Genomic DNA, 21,820 nt, shown 5'->3' on the forward strand with positions numbered 1-21,820 from the left:
TGCTTCGATTATTAATCAATCTCTAAAACAGCTTGTAGTGAGTGTAATACAAAGTAGTAGAGATTAGGGATAGTAACGGCAATGATATTAACAGAAAGGTGGGGGGAGTCCTTTTTTCATGAGGTGAAAAAACCTGAACTGAGGTGGGGTGGGGTTTATGTTTTGGACAGGCTTTGTCTTCACGTACATTTGAGCGGCTTGACTGCAGTGTCAAATTGCAGAGCTCTACAAGGGGGTCTAAAAGGGGGAGTTTACAGAAATCACAGTGGTTTGGATCTCTGATACACAACCGTAGGAAGTGCCATTGACTTGACAGAGAAAGAAGGTGAAATATATGAGGACTAAGAAATCTGGAAGCTCTTAGCTAGAAAAATACCTGACTAGTTACCTTTTGGAAACATGCTTTTGTCAGATTCATTCTTTGCAAGAATAACTCGTTTCATTGCTTACTTCCACCCAAGCTTATTTGAACTGTGGGCTAGCCTAGGCTTTCAGTTTTTGTGCTTTTTAAGTTATGAGGAAGAAAAAAACCCTCCTGTGTATTTTGCACCCTATGTCTGGGGTTATGTAATTGCCAAAGTGGGTTTTTTCAGTAGGTTACACAGGTGGTGTTTTCACTTCAAAAGACAGGGTAAAAAGCCAAAGATTAAATTGTCCAAATGGTTCATTACTGTCTGAAAGGGGGAATTTGGGGGTTGCTTTTTGTTGGGCTTTTTTTTCATTTTTGACTTCTATTAAGAGGTTCAAATATACCTATTTACTGAAATTTATGAATCAAACTTTATAAAATGCAGGATCACTTAAGACCCTGAGCAATAGCCTTTAAGTTGACCCTCCTTTGAGTCCAGAATTGGACCAAATGACTTCCAGAGGTCCCTTTCTACTTCTCTTATTCTGGGACTCAATGATTCAGTGGTATGATGGGGAATAAAAAATATTTGGGATGTTAACCTTTAAATATTTGGTGCAACCGATGAGAGTTATTGAGTTGATGTTTATTTATTTGTGTCTTTTGGAGGGCTTCCTTTCACTTGCACTTAGGACTCCTTGTAACATGAGCTTCTCCATCATCCTGTCTTCTCATGACTGCCAGTTATTCATCTTGCTTATCTGAATCCTGCAATATTTGGAGGAAATAAATGGTTCTCCATGATGGGAATAACTCTAGTCTCAGCACCCTTTCTTTGAGGATTTACATACATGCAATGGATGCATATTTGTTTGGTTCCATTCTTTTAGGGTAACACTGAATACCCACAGGTGGTTTACAGAGAAGCAAAGGATACCATTATGAAAACTGATGGTAGATCTTCTGAAGAATTTTCGTCTTTGGAACAGTACTGACCCGTGTGACTAAAGATGCATTATGCTGAGGGTATAAATTTCATTGCATTCTCAATCTTGACTTCTGTCCAGTTGTGCTATGTTTTGAGTTTGGTTTTGGGTTTTGTTTTGTTTTTTAGTGGTAGAATGAAATAATGAAGCGGGTGATAAAAGATGCCTATAAAAATTCTGGCAAATTTATTACTAAACAACATGGGTTGATTTTTTTTCTATCCAGCTGGTCCTTAGGCCTTTCCAACTGTCAGTGTCTCATGTAATCTCCTTTAATAGCAGCACATAATGAGCTTTATGCTGATCAGTGGCATTGGGGATAGTGGTGGTAATATTCAAATACAAATATCAAAATCCCAGCGAAGATAACGTAGACATGTTATCTTTGAAGAGACATATGTCTAAGCCAGCCTTTATGACTTTTAGTCCTAAAGTCTGTAACTGTTGATTTATGCATGTGAGCTTTGAACTATGGTATGGAAATTTATCAATTAAGAATCCACAGGAGTTCTGGAAGGAAAGTACAGATGTCTATCCAAACAGTTATACGTCCCTTTTTTTTCCCTATGCAGTCCTGTTCTCACTTCAAATATTGAATTTCTTCTTACTTGTCTAGTTTCTTATTTAAAAAAAGGTAATGAAAATTATAGTCTTGACATTGGTCTATTAGGAAAAAATTGTCTCAATTTTTAACCTTAATCCAGAGCCCTATATATACAATCTTTATATGTGTACTTCACAAAAGTGTTTCCCTAATGACTGTTAGAGGATTGCAGTTTTCTCGTGGTTTTGGGGGGTGATTTTGAGGTGGTTTTGTTTTACTGTGCATATCTGATAAATGATTTGTGTTTAAAATTACCTATGTTGAATTGGTCCTGAACTCCAAAACTTTCATGTAATTCTGGAGTGTCAAAACTCCAAGAGTGTTTCATACTTCTGCTTTGTGCAGGACTCGATCTGAAGCTTCGCCTCTGCAAATGTAACATGGTAGCCGTTGTTAGGAAGGCCACTGGAGAGTGTTGGTGTTACTGCGACTAGGACCTCATCATAAAAGTATGGATTCCTCTCGATTCTTTTAAAGAACACTGTATTTGAACAGCTGTCTTCCAGAGGTGTTCTGGCTTGCATGTGGGGTTGGACAAATCGGCTATGCCATCGTAAGAGGTACCCAGCTAAGTAAGGGGCAGGATTTTAAACATTCCAGGCATATATTTATTGACTAGAGCTAGCAAATTACTTGGTTCATGGGCTGCCTGGGTCCCAGACACCACTTCATGATGCATCGATTAAAGAGTCCATGTGCTGAACATCAACCTCTGTATTCTGCTCTACAGTCAGCCAGAATAAACTGAACAGGACTTCAAAAAAAGAAATACACCTTGACAAGTGAAAATTGTGTCTCCTGCATTAAGGTTCTTTAAAGCTGGAAGTGTCTTTGAATTTAGGCTTTCAGTTCTTCAATAAAAGATCACAGTTCCCTTTTTGTTCTCTGGCATTGTAATCCATTTGAGGCTTCTGTCAACACCCCTCTCAAAAACGGCATCAACCTGTTAAGATTTGTAGGAGAAAAATCAATACAAGTTACCTTTTACTCATAACTTGAAGCTCACAGCCAGAGCTTCTTCCAAGAAATGTTTCGGTGCTAGAAAAGGAAAAGCAGACATCTGTTTCTTTATGGTTCCCTCTTGAAAGCAATTAGTAGTACCGCTATAGGGATTATGTTTGGCCTAGAGTTTTGCTCAGGGATTATTTTGGTTGTCCACTACTTGCTCTAACTGACCGGATTGTAAGGACACGTCTTAACTCTGACAGGATGGCGGGATAGATACTGAGAGAGCGAGTGCAGCACTTGAAACGTTGACTAGATGGGAAGCGTGTTGACTTCTCCCAAAAGAGATCTGTCAAGATTCATTGCAGGATCTATTCCTTACCTTCCTCCTTTAATTTCCTGCATCATTTAACCAATGTTTTCTGTGGCAGAACTGCTCTGCACATCAGTGCTTCCCTTTATGTTTATTAATAAACAGTGGCTGCTTATACACAAGATTTTTTGGCATGTAGTGGTGAATGTAATCTCTCTGGGTTGCAGATACAAAGTAAAGACAACTCCCAGAGCTTTTGATAAGAAACCAAAACCTCTTAATGATGCATGGGAAACAGCCTGTAGTTCAAATGACAGCTCCCCATTGCGCTCCCCCCCGCCCCCCCGGATAAATTTAGTTTAAGATGAAACTCTCTCCCTGTTCTTTATGTTTGTGTTTTCTGGCTTCTCTCTAGAACTTATTTTCTCCAACCAATATAATTCCTAATATGCTAACGTACCAGAAGAGGTGAGAATGTTTTATATAGCTGCACTCTTAAAAATAGTACTAAATATTTTGAGCTATTTAAATATGTGAGCCAAGCTCTGTATGCAAAGCTATTAAAATATCTTGGGGCCGTACAAAGACCCTAAAAGGGCTTGCTTTCTAGTTAAATTTAACCAAGTTAACTCCTACTTCAACTACATCTATACTAAGAGAAACAGAACAAAGTCAAGCAAGCATTAAGGTAAAGTTAAGCAGAAGGGAGAGGCAAAATTTGGCCTAAATGAAACACTCAAACTGCTGCAGACTTCACTCAATGCCTGCTGAACCACGCAACTTTCTGAATCTCTACACTTTCAAAGGATACCGTGAAGCTTGCCTGTAAACCAAGCTGTTGACTGAAGGATATTGAAACCATTCTAACCATTCTGTTATTGCTAATGATAGACTTTTTTTTGTTTGTTTGAATGCTCAACTCTGAAATGAAAATGAAAAGAGATGCCCAATGCTATATCTTGAAAGCCTTGAAAATATCCCCAGAGGTCAGCAGATTGTCACCTTTAACATAAACAGTGACAATTTGAGGTATGTGCCCTACAGGACCTGAATGGGAAGAAATAAATTAGATAACTTACATCAAAACAGATAACTTTAAAAAGTTGTTAGTTTTTTTTTTTTTGTAACTCCTCTGCTGATGTGCAATGCCACACTGGGGGCTTTTTGGTTATATATCTGAAACTCTGTTACTCAAGTTGTGTATGGTCATGGAATAGATAAATACAATACTTTGCTTTCTTTGTGAACACACTTGTTGGAGAGAGATGTGGAAGACTCAGAATGTGGAATTATTAACAGTCTTCTCTCAGGCAAGGAATCTGTTTTGCAGAAAAACAGGAGCATTGCGGAGCTGAAGATGGACTGCCAACAGTGTTGCTGATATTTGATCCTGTGCTTTGTTTGGGGATCGTATTTACTGCCTGTAACTGCTGTCTGTTCCTTGTCGTTTCCTTCTTTCCGAAGTCCTTCATTTTTATTCAGCAGAAAACTTCCACTAATGTAGAGATTGTATGAAAAATTGTTATAATGCAGGCATCCTTAGCACTAGTTTCTAATGTGATGCTTTTCAGGCTTGTTCCATTAACTTAAGAAACAAAAAACCCTGAATAACGTTTCAAAACTGCATTCTAGTCTCTTTACCAGTGTTCTTGACATTATCTCTTATACATGCAAAGTAGTTCTGCAGAACTATTAATTGGATCTTTTGGGGAAGATCAGCAGAATTTCCACTCTTCAGCAAAACCAAATGGCTATAACTTAAGGCTATCCTAGGCCACTGTAAGAATATCAGCCATGGGAATTTCACCCTGAAGAATAAGGCCTATAAGAACGTTTATCTTGTGGCCAAATGCTCGCACATTTTGCTATTGAAAGGAACCTAGAGGAATGTATGCCAAAGTGTTATGTGGTGCAAAAAGTGGGCTGAAAGTAATTACCGTTTATATCAGCAAAAGTGAAAAGAAGTTTGTGTTTTGTGAGACGTACGTGTTCTAAGAGAATACTGTTTCATGATTTCCTTTTGCCAACGTTGCCTTAATCTAGCAGAGCTGATTTGTATTACCTGTAATATTGAGATCGGTTTGTTACTAGTGGCTGCTTCGGTATTTTTAAGACATTGGTTGGATTAGTCTTGTTTGTCTCTCTCCACTAATCTGTTAGGAGACTGCAGGCTGTTCTTGCCTCCTGCTGGCAGCGAAGGTTATTTCCCAGCCATGCTGCTTAAAGTTCCTTTCCAGAGTTGATTTTGGGCATAGTCTAGAGGAACAGAGTACCTCAATCCACTGAAGAAACAAACAAACAAAACCATCTGCTGCCCTGCAGTCTAAGTAGCATTGCTCTTCTTTCAAGTAAGGTGAAAGACCACCTTCTTCTAGCTAAATTATTTATCAGTCAGCACTCGGAGCCACCTGGGAACGGACCCTGTTCAAGTTTGTCAGTTAAGAAATAAGCTCCTAGAGTGATTCTGAGCATCTTTGCGTTTTTCATCATAGAGTGGAGTCAGCTTTGCTACTGGTCCTTACTGGCTTCTCTGATATATGCAGGTATTGGATGTTTAAACCTTCAAGTGGAGTGAAACTACTGCGAGTACTAGCTGGTGCGCTCTCTTTGGAGAAGTAGTTTAGCAACTACCAGAATTGAGGAGAGAGAGAGAATGTCACTTTTGTGCCAGAGAAAATAAAGGCAGAAAGAGAGGTCCTCGAGGAACAAGCAAAGCAGAGGAAGGTTGTGGAGGTGGGTTAGAATAAAGAGAGAGCATTTGTTGATGCGCTGTTTGGAAGTTTGTATCTCTGCTGATATATTAAAGCTGTTTTGAAACGCTTTCACCACTTCCATCCCACCCCCAAGAAGAGGGACCCGATTCATGAACTTAAATAGAGACAATTAGTTACACAAACAAGATATTACATGTCAAAATTCAGGAGTGTTGTATATTAAGCCCAAGTGCAAGACGTGACATTTTATTGTAAAGCTATGAAATAAGACTAGTTTACGGGTTAAATCACTAGTATGACTTTTTTTAGAGCATTCATCAAAATTTGCTTACACATATTAAAACAAAGAAACATGTTTGTTGAATGATTGAATTTCCTGCTGCCTCAGAAGCCCTTTTTATTCCTCTTTGCAAGGGATTTACTTAATTGGTTTTGTTCAGTCAGGTAGGTATCATAATTGATAATGTAAGATAACGATTTTAAATTCTGTTGACGCATCACTTACAGAATGTAGTTGTTTACAGTGATTTCAAACAACCAGTGCCGATGAAAGTAGAAGGAAGTAAAGACAAGGAAAAAAATAGATGTAAACATTAGTGGACCCCGGTAAGATTATTGATTTCTTTTGAGTTACTTGACAGATAAAATGGCGAAGCAAAATGTCCAACTTCAAAAACATCACTTGAAGAAAATATGGGAATGTAGCAGGGGAGGAGGAAAATGATGAATGCTACTTTGTTAGAGAGAGGAAAAAATTCAATCCTTCTGCATGAAGTATTCATCATTTTCCTTTTTGTTCTACAGCCATTTAGGTAAGCATTTGATAAACATCCATTTAGCTGTAGTAGGCAAAAATCATGTTTAGAGTCTTGGTTCATGGGTCATCTTTCAAAGCATTACATCTTAATAGTTAGAAACTTTATCAGGTTCTGTACAACTGTTTAATGTCTGAGGCTTCAAGCAATTCTCAGAAGCAAGCAGTGAGGAATTTCATTCTGAACAGCAGCGCGTGCAGCAAGGAGGGTATAATGCATATGCATTCACATCGGCGCTGAACAGATTTTATAAAAATGCCACTGGAGATATTGGTCTCAGAGGAGAAACACACTACTCCAGATACATATATTCAGAATAACAATGAAAGTACCCTCTGAGGGTTTCTGTGATGGTACATGTCAACTGTGAATGTTATTAAAAGGTAGGAAGGGAGGAGAGAAGACACACTCTATGGTGTGAAGTCACGTGCAGGCTGTAACACGTATACATAAAGATGTTTCAGATGGAAAAAGAAAGGATGTAAGCAAAAATGCTCCATGTAAATTTTTGGACTTTTAAAAATGTAATCTTGCTTATTTACAAAGAATTCACAAGTTCTGTTTCTTTAAAAATGTGGTGAAAAATGAAGTGGAAATGAGAGACTTCTGCTGGTAGGTGCCAACCTCTCTAACACCTTCGCCCCCCCTACAAACCGCTCAGCTGGTCTGAAGCTCTTTTGTAGTCTCTTGCTTCTTTCTCTTATACACATTTGCATGCAAAGCACTACCTAGCAAAGTTTCTGCTTGTTTCTAAGTTAAATTACCATAGCAGATTTCCACATGTTTTAGGAAGGTTCTTGAGGCAGGTACTGTTTCATGAAAGATCTTTACTATTTATTACATCTATCCCTGGTGGAACATTGCAATTACTATCCTACTTCCAGCAACTCTGTGCCTGAATCATGACAGCTCTTAATTATGTGTGAAAGTAGAAGGTATATACAGAGAAATTTCTTGCAGAGAATTACCTAGGAGATATATTCAGGCTTAGAACGGTCTTCAGCAGGGCTATTCTTCACGTGGTTCTCATTCTGTTGTTTTTGCTTCAGGAGCTATGAAATTTTGCCTGACTTATCATACCAGAATTTGCATTGGGAAGGAATTTCTGCTCCCTCCTTCCCAAAGTTTCTCTCCTTTTTTTCTTTCTTTTTTTTTTTTCTCCTCCCCCCTGCTGTCAGATTTGGTCCTGTCTATATTTCTTCCTTTAAAAAAGGCTCTTGTCTACTGCTCCGGGAAACACAAAGAAATAAGTAACAAGCTTTCAAATTTCTGATCATGCTTAATATGTCAAATCTTATTTTTCAGCTTCATAAACTTTATTACCCTTAAGTTATAAATGTTGCATTTTCAATTTAAGTATTTAATGGCAAAGATTTATTAATGTCTGTACTTAGAGAAATGTATCGTAATGGTAGATGTATTGGAGTTGATTTTCAAAATAATTTCAAGCCTGCAGAAGTTGACATTTCAAAAATGTCCTATTCCAAGTCACACTAAATCCAAGATTTTACAGGATGTCCAGCTTCGAGACATCTCTTTATTCGAGATGAATAAAGATAACTGAGCCCGGACAGATGTACAGGTTCCTGGCCCAGAACAGGTAGGGTGTTAGGAACCCTGCCGTTTAATACAGAAGGATGACATCCAAGTCAGTTGCCCCAGAAAGGAAGCTGAAGTCTCTCTTATCCCACAGAACCACCCTGCTGGGCTGTTGTGACAGCACCTTAGTGCACAGTCCATCTTCAGAGATTTCTGTTTCTGTGGGAAGTTTGGACTTCATTGTATTGACATTTCCAGAGAAACTGTTTTCTCTCAAAACTTCCAGGAAGCTCTCAATGTTCTGCAACAATTAAGTTGTATTTATTATAGGTTGTTATTCCCTGCCCAGTCTCTGTTCATTCAGGATGATTCAATTATGGATGGTGACTCTGATTTTTAATAAGCCTTTCTTAATTAATATTTCAGCATAAGACGTAGGATGGCTTGAAATAAGCCTCATTTATTAAAGGTAACCCTGACAGCACAAGGTAGGTTAAATTATAAAACGCTAAGAATTTCAGGGAAAGAGATGATCATTGGGGATTGTAGTAGTAACTTGATTTTGTAGATTGGCCATCATCGATGACCATTCTTTAGTCAATGTGCTACAGGAAACAGCTACGTGTGCGACGCTTGTTCATCTTTGTTTTCTGTTTCTGCTATTAAGCCATCAATACAATGGTCGATAAATGAGCTGGCCACTTGTTGGAAAGCTTGCATCCATAGATAGAGAGAATGTTCCTGTAAAAAGACATTGGTCTCCCAGCAGCATTAAAAGTTGAGTTTCAGAAAGCTATGTAAGCGTTTGTGCACTGCAGTTTTTCCGCAGTAGGGCTAAGCGTTACAGGGACAAGGTCATCTCGATGCCCTCAGTGGAAGGGAACAGCCCAGCTGCTTGAGGGACTAGAATTACAGGGCCTTTTTCTGCCTAATTAGCAATATTACTTTATATTTTGCACGTCCTTTTGCATGCGTTAGGAAGAAGTCTGCAGGGAGCTCATTATGTTACCAGCCTTGTAGTTAGAGGCTTGCAAAGCTGCAGCTTCAGGGACGTGGGAGGTGCGTTCACTTGAAGAAGTTCCATATCCAGACTGAAACGCTGCTGAAGACTTGTAGGAGCGCTGCAGGATGGCTCCTGTGGGGCATGCTTCATCCTGTCCTGCATGTTCCTGCAGAGAAGCTGGCCAGGTGAATCTTCCTTGACATATTTTCACTTTGAGATAATGGCTGAGGGCAGAATTTTTCCCCACGTGTCATCTGATAAGGAGTCTCTAACCAATGTTTGTGAAGGAAAAGAAGCCAATGAAACCTTGCTTATCACCGCCGTGGTGTGATTTTTCAGAGCTCAGGGTGCTTCCTGTGACTGGCATGTTCTAGAAGTACAATTTAGTGTGAGGGCTTTTTATTTTTTCTCCCCTCTTTGGTGGAGAGAGGGTGAAACATGACGGAATCGCGTTCACAACGCACTGCTATGCTAACACACTCAAAACTGGGTTGCTGAGAGTAAGACAAGAATCTCTAAAGACAGGGCATAGGGCAAGAGCTTATGACAACACTCTGAGGACAGCAGCATGAACATTTGTTGCAAGAATGTCTATCTGAATCCAAATTCATTTACTTCTCTTTGAGCTTTCCTCTTTTGAAGACTGGATCCTTAAATCAGAGAAGACGGCACAACATACCTCATGGAATTATTTTGTATAACCGAGCTAAACAGTTAAAACTGAAGAAAGTATTGTGTTGTTATTTTCTGGCCACCATGGAACTATGCTAGCAGCTGCTCCTCAAAAAGCGTGTATCTCATTACCCAAAGAGGATCATAGGGCATGTTTCTATGTGAAGTCCCAAATACTAGAGTTGATCAGCATTTTAGGGAGAAATATTGATCAGAGGTTTATAAAAAGATGCAAAATCAGAACGTCCTGTGCTTTCCTCCGTGGATGAACTGCACCTTTCTTCTCTCGCCACCACCAGATAAATGATTTTGGATTTGTATAATCCTTTTTGGGCACTACACGCCTGGCGTCACCCCATTACCCTGTGGAAAAAGTCACTTTCTAATGTGAGTGATCCCAGATACAAAGTGGTGTTATCAACTCACCTTTCACTGAAACACAAGCGCACAGAACCCAGAACAAAAAGGACAGTTTCATTTCAATGGAACATAGTTTGAAAAGAATAGTTTTTAACAGTTGAAGTTTTGATTATAACTGCATTATGGTACGGTGATACATTTTTCAGCATATAGTAGGTAAAGATACTTTACGTAATGTGTAGAATTAACAATGCACATAAATATAAATAGTAACTTTAACTATAGATAATTTTGTCAGAAGAATTTTTCTTCATTTATGTTGAAAAACTGTGCAAATGAGAACAGAAGACTTAGTGGAGTCGGAGAGGTTTCTGTCAGCATGGGATTTGTCTTCATGAATGCGAGCTGCCCCTTCTTGCAGCTTTCTATTGCTTATATCACTTCAGCTTCTAGCAAACTGAAGAATGCTCACTTTGTTCAGGTCTATCAGTTGCAACTGATTTAATTGCTTAGAAAAATATCTTTGCAGGGCAAAGCAAAAGCAAGCAAAATGCTCCAAGAGTGCAGAAGAGTAGATTTCTGACAAAAAGAAAAATGGCACATAAGGTAAGCCATTTCAGCATACTATTCTTGCATTATTTAATGCATTTTTAGCATAAATAAAAGAAAATAAAATAGACCAGTACTAACCACGTAATCTTCAGTGATGCAAAAGGTCTTGTTCTTGCAGGTTCAGGGAAAACTGTGTTGTGAGATTTGATCGTAAAACTTCTGAACACAAAACTGTGTTAATTTCTGCAACGTACTAGATGTGTCATTCTAACATCTTCCAGCAAAAGACCTTTGGGGTTTTTTTAAATGTTATTTGAATATTTCTTTCAGGATGGGTATTCCTTCTTCACGTCTGCCCTGTGGTTTGTAGGATGACAATGGCATCTTTTATAATTAGCATGTCAAGACAGGGGATAGCTGCCAAAATATAGGGTACAGCGTGTCCTAAAGTATTTATCAATCTTTATCCTAATAGCAAAGTGTTTGTTGACTACAGGTATGACTGGGCATTCAATTATGCTTACTTACTGGGTTTTAGATTGCAAAGCTGGCTCATCCGTAAGTGCTTTGTCTGGAAATAAAGATTACTCATATACTCATAAATCTGTAAAGCTCTTAATTTACATGTGTGTATGTAGTTTGTCTTGAGATAGGTGGACGCTTGCGGTTTTTTTTTCTAGCTGCGTTACTACTGACCTGGAAGATAACAAAGGCAAAAGACCCTGTAATTGCTATTATTGGCACACTCTCGCCCTGTTCAGACAGAAGAATGTGCCGTGCATGCTTCTGAAAGCATTCTGTCAGTAACCTGCCTCGGATTGCAGGCCAAGTGTTTAGACTGGGGCAGCTGACTAAACGCGGGTTCTGCTGGGGCGGGCCTCTTCAGGGTGTGAGTGGCCTGCCGGACCTTCCAGCAAGCGCTGCTGATTTCAGCCTCTGCCACCGCCTTTCGTGTCAACGCGTTACCGGTGCGGACAGTCCCCTGCTCCCCACAAAGTGCTTACTCTTAAGTTCTAGAGCTGTTTGGTGATATTCAGTAAGCTAAGATGCCTAGGTTCAGTTAGACATGCCAAAGAAATGATAGTTTTCATTTTTACAGCTGTTACGAATTTTACTACTTTTTAAATCCTTTTTTTTTTTTATTTATCATCCTATTACTAATCCTTTCTGTCCATGTATGTGTCTTCCTCAGAATATGTGGTTATGTCCTCAGTCATCCTCAAGAGCTTTTAAATGTCTAGCAGATTTTGAAAAGTCAGAGGTGGATTATTTTTCTCTATTACATATGACATCTCATCTCCCTTCTTCAGAAGAATCCCCTTGTCACTTGCCAGTAACAGAGGAAATCATGGGATGGTCTTCAAGTCACAGAAAAAATACCAATACTTCTGATTAACATTAATAATTTTAAAATAATTTTAAAAACACATTATTTTTAATGTCTTACTAAGGTACCGACTTTTTTTAGAGTAGTTGTATAATAAACAAATCAATACTTAAAGGAGCAGAACAGAGATATTCTCAGTTTCAGGATAATGCAGATTTCTCAGTTCAGACCTGGAGGTAGAATTCAACTGCCAAGCCTGAAAAACGATACACAGACATGCGTAACACAAACGGCATCCACAAGTGCTGTCTGCGACGGGCTGAGCCAGATCTTTGGCTGTTCTAGGCTACTGATTCTCTGTGATAAGCCGTTACAGCTGTGATAAGCTGGTATCAGCAAAAAGTTTGGACGAGGAAAAATTAGTTTTACCCTCTGACTCTTTGAGAAAGAAATAACTAGGCAAACTCCCATCCTCTTCCCCCAACATATTTGTTTTCTCTGGCTTAGCCTTGATTGAATTTGATTTTTGTCTTGAGATTTTGCTTTGACTTCAGAGAAAAAAGTGCACTTAGAAGTAAGAGGATGGAATTAAGCTGGAATGAGGGCTTAAATAAGCTTATTGCTGTAGATGCTCAGGAATCCTGGCAATATAAATCGTGAGTTTCTACAATCCAGGGCTAATGAATGCATTCAGAAATGCTGGCCGAAATACGTGTCACGTTCTGCAAGGCACAGACGCGCTTCTGCAGCTGGGACACTGGGTCGTTCATCTTCTGATTGCTGCTGGCAGGTCCAAACGAGGTAATCCTCTAACAGAGAGGTCATCCCACAGGTGCCTGAAGGGCTATTCAAACAGGAGTACCTAAGTAACTAGGTGTCCAGCAATGGCAGTACCTAGCGTAAGCATATGGTATAGGAAGATGTAACTCTTCAGTATCTCCGTTAAGCCATACTTAGTTTTAGGTGCGTTTTAAAAACTTTTTGTGTGAATCTAGTATTAATATTTATTTAATATATCAACATTAATAAATTTGTATTTATATCTGATAAAAGGAAGCAAGCATATTCTTAATATTTAGGAAAATTAGTTGAAGATCACAGAAGTCAGTGGGTAACCTGTCTAGGAAGTGTAGAGCAAAGGCCTAAATTTCTGAAAGAAAGCCTAGATTGTAGGATTTGCCGTGAACTGGCCTGCGAATGTTTCCAGAACGACTAATGTATTTATGAGGCAGAGGAGGGAAAGTGCAACAAGAGTAATATACGTTAATAACAGGAGCTATGACCAGTTGTGCTATCTGCATTTATTTTGATAAAACCCACAGAATTTCTGACGCTAGGCACTGTCTGAGCTACGGAGAACTGGCACGCCAAGGGCTGTCGGCTCTCTTTGTGTTTCCAAAGCAACTTGTCCCAAGTACGTACTGATGTCAGCAGCACAAGCGTGTGCATAGTGAATTAAAACGCTTTTCAATTTTTTTTAAATACTGTAAATTCTGCAGTGCTGTTCTTTAGCTGTCACCTTCTAAAGATGAAAAAGCTACTGAAAGCGCCCCTGTGTCAGACAGACTACAAAATGTCTTCTCATCCCAGTGACACTTTGTGGTGACAGTTTCAGTGGCAGCAAAAACTCGAGCAGCTTTAGTACCAGCATTCGCTGTCTGCTCTGTTGAATCGTTGGGGCCCGAGTTACAGCTACGGGGCGGGGAATGGGTCAGCGAAGCTCCGTGCGTCTTCTGGGTGCAGTCGTTTCCTAAAGTGAAGGCGACATCAGACCTGAGCTTAATAGTGGCTGTTATGAAATATCTTGGTCAGCTAATGGCAGTGGAAGATTGAATTGCAACCTTGATATTCAACGGAAGAATAGGTTGCTTTTCTTATTTTGCTTTTAGCTGACTGCGAAAGAACAATCTATTTCCAGGAAAGACTGTTGGAGGGCTTGGTGTCCTGGTTTCAGCTGGGATAGCGTTGATTTTCTTCCTAGTAGCTGGAATAGTGCTGTGTTTTGGATTTAGTATGAGGATAATGTTGGTAACACGCTGTCGTTTTAGTTGTTGCTAAGTAGTGCTCACACCAGTCAAGGACTTTCCAGCTTCCCGTGCTCTGCCCGGTGCACAAGAAGGTGGGAGAGGGCACAGCCAGGACAGCTGGCCCAGACTGGCCAGAGGGCTATTCCATGCCGTGTGGTGTCATGCCCAGTATAGAAACTGGGGGAGTTGGCCAGGGGGCAGCGATTGCTGCTCAGGGATGGGCTGGGCATCGGGTGGCGAGCAGTTGCATTGTGCATCACTTGTTTTGTATATTCTTTTATCATTATTATTTTTGTTCTTCCTCTGCTGTCCTATAAATTGTCTTCATCTCAACCTGCAGGTTTTACTTTTTTTTTTTTCCCCACCTGATTCTCTCCCCCATCCCATTGGGGGGAAGGGTGAGCGAGCGGCTGCGTGGTGCTTAGTTGCACGACACTTGACAGATGTTTGTTAGGGAAGCAAGTCTCATTTCTCATCACAGCTTCATGTTTTCCCTTTAGAAAGCAGTGTAGTGCCGTTCTGCAGATCTTGCCCTAGCCCCAGGACTGGAGAAGGATGTATTTGGAGATGGTGGAAGAGGAGTCTCAGGGTCTACAGATACTTCACTTATTACCACAGAAGAACTGAAATACTGACATTAATCTTTTTTCTTTTAGGAGTATAACTGACGTCAGAAGCCCCGCTAGCTATTTAGTCAGAAGCCAGATGATTGATAAGGAAAACGCAAGGAGCGGTGACAATTAGCACACGCGCTCCCTTTGCCTGCCTGCGTACCCCAGGACTGAAAGACTCGCCCATCGGTAACAGGGAGTATTGCTCCTGGCAGCTAATTATTGTGGTTTAGGAGTAAAACATGAAAATTTGTTCCCATAGGGAAAAATAATTGCTACAGCTCTGGTTGGTTTGGTCACAAATCATTTGATTTGGGGATGATCAACCTTAGTATTTCTGGTTTTATCAATATGACAGGCTTCTAACTGTTTAGTCTGTGGGATGTAGAATAGGTTGGGAAGCTGGTGAGAAATATGCTGTCACACAATGCCTGAATTATTATGCAGAAAACATTTACCAACTTCCCTCCTCCAGTTTATCCTATTTGGAAAGATGCATGAAAAATAAATGGCTGTTTCTAGTGAAAGCAAGTGCTACTTCATCTAGAATAAGCATTCTGTCATGAAAAGATTTACAATATTAACCATTCTCCACTACTGTTTGCAATCACCGCTGCTTCTCGGTCTTTCTCACTCTGCTGCTTCTCTGCTCTATTTTCACTTTTTGAACTTTCCTCATTTGCCTGCTAGCTGTTTTTCAGATAATCTGGAAGGTGAACAATGACCAGACAGAACTCAAATGCCATTTTGTTATGCTTAATAGCTGATTAAAAAAGAGCTGGCCCATCTCTAGTGTTCACGCGCAAATGCTCTCTCTTGGGTTTTTTAAATTGAGTCATAATTGCCTATGCCAAAAGCTGTCAGTACGACAGGATAGAAGGCAGTCAGCTCTTCTTAGTGTTATATAAAGTTGTCATTTTGGGAGAGTGAGCAATGATAAAGAACTGTTGCAGTGCTTTTGTCCGTTTTCACAGTAAACCATGATGCTCGTGTTGCTTGTGGTGTCGATCTCTTTTCTAATAAATTAAGTTTCTCTTACAAGGAAAGAATTCAAAACAAAGCGATAGGAATTTAAGCACAGTATATATAAGGAAATTGGGGCTGGATTTCTAGAAACGTTTCTATCAAACGTGCGCATTCCTGCATGCAGTATAATAATGTATGGAAAAATTCAAGACTTTCATGTAAAACATGAAATGGAGTGTATTGTTTCTACTGTGGCAACAACATCAGCAGATGCTAACATTAAAAGAAAAATTTAATACAAAACATTCTCAACTCTACATCTTATACATACACCAGAGCATGCTGACCTCCCTAATCACGTGTGATTTCATGGGTAATGTAAGGCGTAATTAATATTTGTAGTGTTGGAAATCTTAGCAGAGAATGCTGTCACTGACTTCTGTAGTATCCACTTTTGCAAGTGGACAACAGAATTCCTACTGATTTTGAGAACTCACTTGCTTTCTCATTAACATTCAAATTACTTTTAGGACAACTAGTAATGAAAATCGACATTGTATAATCTAGCTCTGGAGCCACCGTTGCTTTTTAGTAAGCAATAATTTACTTTTGGCTCTCTGTAACCTACAAGGTAATGCTTCTGAAATTCTGTATTTCATAACCGTAGCTGAAAATCAGTCTTCAGAATTCCAGCATCTGTGGCAACATGTGCTCATGCGTTAATTTGCTGAGTCAATGTTCCAGCTTTCTGGTTCACCTCTCTTACTGAGGTGATAACAGCTTTTCTGAAGCTGTTCTGCAACAGAGCTGGCTGCTTTCTCAACCAATGACTCATTGTTTTGTATATTATGCTTTAAAAATTGCACAGGGGACAAGCCGTTCCCATTAAATAGACATAACTTCCCTAGGTTGCTCATACGCCTCCTAGTGCTATTACTTTTCTGTTGTTATCTGGCTGCAGCTATCAACTATATAGACACTATCCTAAGCAAATACATTCAGCTGACACACAGGCAGAAATCCACCTGACTGCAAGCTCTGTAAATCTGCCTTATAAATGCCCCTTGCCTTTATAAAATTTTGAGCAAAACTAGAAATGGTGAAAATCTCCTGGAAAGCAAAAAATGCTAGAGCATAGAGGGGGAAAGTATCGAGAGGAAATGTTAGACGCATGTGTGTACATAAACGGAGCTAGCGCTTAGTAACTTAAATAGGAACATGAAGGTTAAGTGTGTTCTTATAGATGATAAACTCTCAACGTGAAATTATTCATTACATGCATGTAATGGCAAACTAGCTTTATGAAGCAAACTGTATCCGAAGAGACTGATTTGCTTGCAGCTGCAGGCTGTTTGTACTTTCTATGTGTGCCGAGTGGCATAAATATTATTTAAGTGGTAGATTTTTTTTTTTTTTCCCAGACAAGCAAAATGATGAAGACTGGCAACTACAAATTGTCTGTTTCTTTCAGCTTTGTAAGTATCCAGGTTATGTTTGATCATTTGAAATTTAGATTGGGTGCCTGGGCAAGTCACAAGGTTGAAAACATAAGAGAATAGCTTGTCTGTGTAATTAACCCCATTCCAAAAATCACACACAATCACAATTAGGTCAGACATAAGTAATTAATTATCCTTGGCACGAGAGCTTTGACATACACAGTGGTTTTGAAGATGAAGTAATGAAAATCTGGAAAATGTAGTAGTCTTGCTGTGTAATACCTGAGAGGAGATGGATGCTGGGATAGCATTAATACGTTATCTCACTGTTACTTCTACATATAGTTTAGCTTAATACTGAGTGATTTCCCAATGAGAGGATATTGCTGTAACGCAGTACTTTGAATTCCTTAGCGCCATTTCTCAAGATTTGTTCCAAGGCAAAGGTATTCCTTTGTTTGTCCTGGCCTTCTGCTGTTTCCATTAGCAGCCTGTAGCCCGTTTAATCCAAGACAACTTGTTCCAGCCCCACACCTACCACTGTGAACTCCTGTTCCCTTGCCGGCTCCTTTGCTGGTGCCACAGCCACCTCGCAGCAGACTAAGCAAGCGGTATGGGAAGATGAAGATGTGAGTAGACTGTCTGCTTCAGCCTTGGCCTTCTCCCACCTTCAGCCATCAGCTTTGTATTTCACATAGCGCTCTGCTAAGTTGTCTGCCTTTGTCATGGAAATCTTCCTATTTGGGAAAATTACATAATACCCTGATTCCCAGTACGTCCTTGGGCTTTAAAAAAAGAAAGAGAGAGAGAGAGAGAAAAGTTAGCGTGCTATTCAAATCAGGATAGGGTAAGGATCTCATGAGCAAAGGCTTGAAAGTGCTGTAGTCTATTGTATCAGTAGCAACACAAGAAGTACTACATTCTGTGTATTTTTGGGTTGTTTCATCTGTCGCATTTCATATTTAACTTGATTTAAAGATTTTGGTGGAAAAAATAGACGACAAACCTATTTTTAAGCCATACCTGGTTTGCTGTTTTGTTGTTTTTCTTTTTTCAAGTTGGCTTCTATTTTTGATTAATCTTCTGAGCAACCATATTCTGTTTTTCACTTTACACATTTTATTCAAAATACTGAAATTGAGATGTTAATTCAAAGCCAAAATTGCATTATTGTGTTTATAATATAAATATATTATCAGTATATTTCTACCAGTATCTGACTTTAAAATTACTCCTATTTTTGCAGGGGTAATAAATACAAAATAAAGACATTTTTTGCAGAGTTCTATAATCAGCAATAATGATTATGTGCTTCTTTATATCAATAGATACTACATAAAGTTATAATGTTTAGTGCTTTATGAAAAAGTAAGCATGCTTTTTATCTTGTAAGAGTATATTGAGTTAACTTTCTTTAACACCCCGTTCTTTTAAGTATAGCTAAGATAGGAGGAGGTTTTCAAAACAGGGACTCTGGTAACATGACTTACACAATTTCAACCTCTAAAGGTCAAATAATGTTGTTGGTTGCATATTAAAGACAATTTTCTAAGCTTTGGCGGGGAAAAAATGTTCCCATTCATGACTCATATCCAGGCTAATGCTTTTGTTTCCTACAATAATTGTACAGTATCACCGTGTACGGACACAGGTTTTAAGCGTTTCTGTAACAAGCAGTGATTGAATAATGTGCTATCTCACCGCCTCGGTTATAGGCATGACCTGGAACTTTGATTCCTTTTTATTCCGTGTCTGGCTCCCAGCTCCGTTGGAGGAGTAGCTCCCTGCGTTTGTGGAAGACGAGTCAGACCTTGTGCCACTGGGCCCCTGGGCATCTGCTCCGCTAGCTTGTGCATCCAGCAGCAGCGGTACAGCTGTGTGCGTGGTTTCCATCTCACCCATGAATATTCTCAGGCTGAAATCTTCAGTTTGGGGGAAAAAGAGAATTAACTTTTTGCCCTTTACCCTGTGAGAGTATCTGACACATCTCCAAAAATAGCAGACATGCTTGAGAGTAAACTGAAGTCACCCATCTGCCTTGTTGCTCTTATCTGAATGAAATGTTTCTCGGCAGCTTCTTCATCTACAAATAAATATTTGGTAGGCTGTGCTTTGGTAGTGCTCTTCCTGTATTCAAATGAAAACAGCAGGAGACACAAAAAGAAGGGGAAAGGATTTGTCTTTCCATTAAGAAAGCGATCTCTAAAGCTGCATGCCATTTGTGGGGAGGGCCGGGAGGCAGAGCTCTGGGAATCAAGGTGTGATTTGACTTCCAGAGTACAAAAACATTTCAGGAACAGCATTACGTATGTAACAAGGAAAGACGTTAGGTCAGTCGATGCCATAGATAATTGTCTCTTTAAAGCTAAGCGTTACCGTCTTTCAATTTGAGGGCACTTCATAGTTTCTATGTAGCTTACATAATAGAAGAGATAATAACATAACTGAAGCTTTTTTGAACTCATGCCGTAACAACTACAACTTAAAATTGCTACAAAAAGACTGGGTTTGGTCTTTGTGAAAACCTAATGCTCTGTGCAGCGTAGCTGATGGCAATACGGGCTGAGAAGTTGTGAAAAACTCCTTTTAATGTTTAGTATGTTCTTCTCCATTGAAAGGAGAATTACATGGCAATTGTGTAAAACTCTAGAGTTCAAAGAAAGTCTTAGATGGATTCAAGTGGTGTACGCTCAGCTCTTCAAAATGTTGTGACTCAACGGGATTTCTTGTGGTTAGGCTGTTATGCCCTCCAGAGGCATCTCTGCAAATCTGGCAGTTGCACAGCAGTATTCACAAGGCAATGGGAATTTTAAATCTATTTCTTTACATTTCTCACTTGACTTTTAATATCTTTTTCCCCTCACCCCTTTAGTTCTTTTCTCTGTAATAAGTTGGACAAAATTATAAGCGAACATGTTTTTACTTGTAACTCTGTCTCTTTTTGGCTCGCATCAAAATAATTTTCTTAACAATGCCACAACTTAGAGCACTTGTACAAATTACCCCGAGAGATATGTGAGACGCTCTTGCATTATTTACATCATGACGCTCTGTCAGTGTACTAATGCTCAAGACTGTTTATATTCCTGGATTTAACAAATATGCAAATCAGGTGCACATTTCCCTAGGAATGCAAATGTCTCTAATGAGGAAAGACAACAAACTTCAAAACAAACAAACAAAAGAACAGAACATGGTAAATAGCTCATGTGAAAGCGGGGAAAGAAATGTTGCTGAAGTAAGTGGACTAGAGATACCGGGCCGTAATCCTTGCCCTGGGATTGCTCAATCAGCTCATCTTGACGCTCTGACAGATCAGCCGTTTCTTAGCAGGGAGCGAGCTGGGAAGAATGGCAGCCAGGCAGAGTTTTCCCATAAGAAGGCCTGAAAACTTCTGGTTTTCCTCTCTGTGGCAATCTAGAGAGCTGAGAGGATTGAGTTCCTCTGGCTGAATTTGTTACCTGTGGTAGAATACCACTCCAAAGGGCCCCAGCGCTCTGAAATACTTTTTTATATTGAATAATTAAAATAGCTGTTTGGTTTCAGTGTATAAGCCCAGAATGGGACTAGCATCATGGTGAATTCAGTTTAAGTATTATAGAAGGATTTGAACGTCCTTCAGAGAAGCATTCAGCTCGGATTTCATGTCAAAACATTCCCCTGATTTAGTAAGGGTAAGCGATATCTTTGAATCATCATGCTCTAGGTCGAGTATACGTATAGTGGGAATGTTCTTTATTGTGCCGTGTTTGTGCTGTGCTTTTTATTATGCATTGCTCACTGAAAACTTTATCTTCCATTAAAAGCTGAATTCCATTCAAAGTGCAATTAAACAAAATTTGCTCACTAAAATAAGACATCATTTATTTCAAGCTGGTTTCTATTTTGAATTTTGATGGCTTCCTGCTAAATATGCAAGCTTTCTTTTCTGTGAAATGAGTTCAGTATCTAAAAATCTGAATTACTGGGTATTTCATTTTTCATCGTGTAACTGCAGCCCCCAAAGTACTGGTAAGCATTATATTTCTCAATTAACCGCCATCTTTAAGAAGATCATTATGGTAAAATTAGCCTGAGTTCTCAAAAATCCATGAATTCTGAATAGCGTACGCATAATAAGTGGGGTAAAATGCTTTAATCAACATTCCTCAGTAATCTGCATATTGTACGTAACTACTGCCTTTTCTGTCTATTTTCAGTCTTTTAACTGAAAAACGTGCTTTCTGTCTGTTAGGGGAAGAACGTCAAGTCGATTCTGTACTGTGACAGCACCGCGTTCACGAAGCCTCTGTCTCGTTTGTCTCTGTCATTATACACCTGGCCTTGCTTTACCACATTCTTATTTGTACTGGCGAAGTTGATGGGTAAGGATCATTAGTAGTATAGCAAAACCACCTTAAAAACCGCAATCTTGATTTTCCCGTGTGCTACTTAATCTGTCGTGCAGCTATAGCTATTAGAGTGCTGGAGAACAGGTTCCTTAAGCCAAATTACTTCCTGATAAAATCTGTCCCAAAGTTATAACAAATCCCCACATCCAAATGTCTACAAAAAGTCTAAAAATCTCCTATCAGTAGTATGTGCGTGTGGTAGTTCTT

The 21,820-nt window shown here is 39.4% G+C and overlaps 1 long non-coding RNA gene across 3 annotated transcripts in view; it reads left to right on the plus strand.

Annotated features, from left to right (window-relative positions):
- Nucleotides 1-21,540, plus strand: part of LOC148056733 (uncharacterized) — a 108,997-nt gene extending 87,457 nt beyond the window's left edge. Inside the window, exons 4-6 of one of the 3 annotated variants that reach the window (XR_015702703.1) lie at nucleotides 14,863-15,006; nucleotides 17,205-17,258; nucleotides 21,457-21,540. This is a non-coding gene — a long non-coding RNA (uncharacterized LOC148056733). Of the gene's footprint in view, nucleotides 1-10,829; nucleotides 10,907-14,862; nucleotides 15,611-17,204; nucleotides 17,259-21,456 lie in introns of those variants that run through there. The other 2 variants (XR_015702704.1, XR_015702705.1) reach the window with 2 other exon arrangements.
- Nucleotides 21,541-21,820: the final 280 nt, after the last annotated feature.

This window comes from Nipponia nippon, unplaced genomic scaffold (assembly GCF_047370975.1).
Source record: "Nipponia nippon isolate SJK-2023a ecotype South Korea unplaced genomic scaffold, ASM4737097v1 scaffold_12, whole genome shotgun sequence".
NCBI lineage: Eukaryota > Metazoa > Chordata > Aves > Pelecaniformes > Threskiornithidae > Nipponia > Nipponia nippon.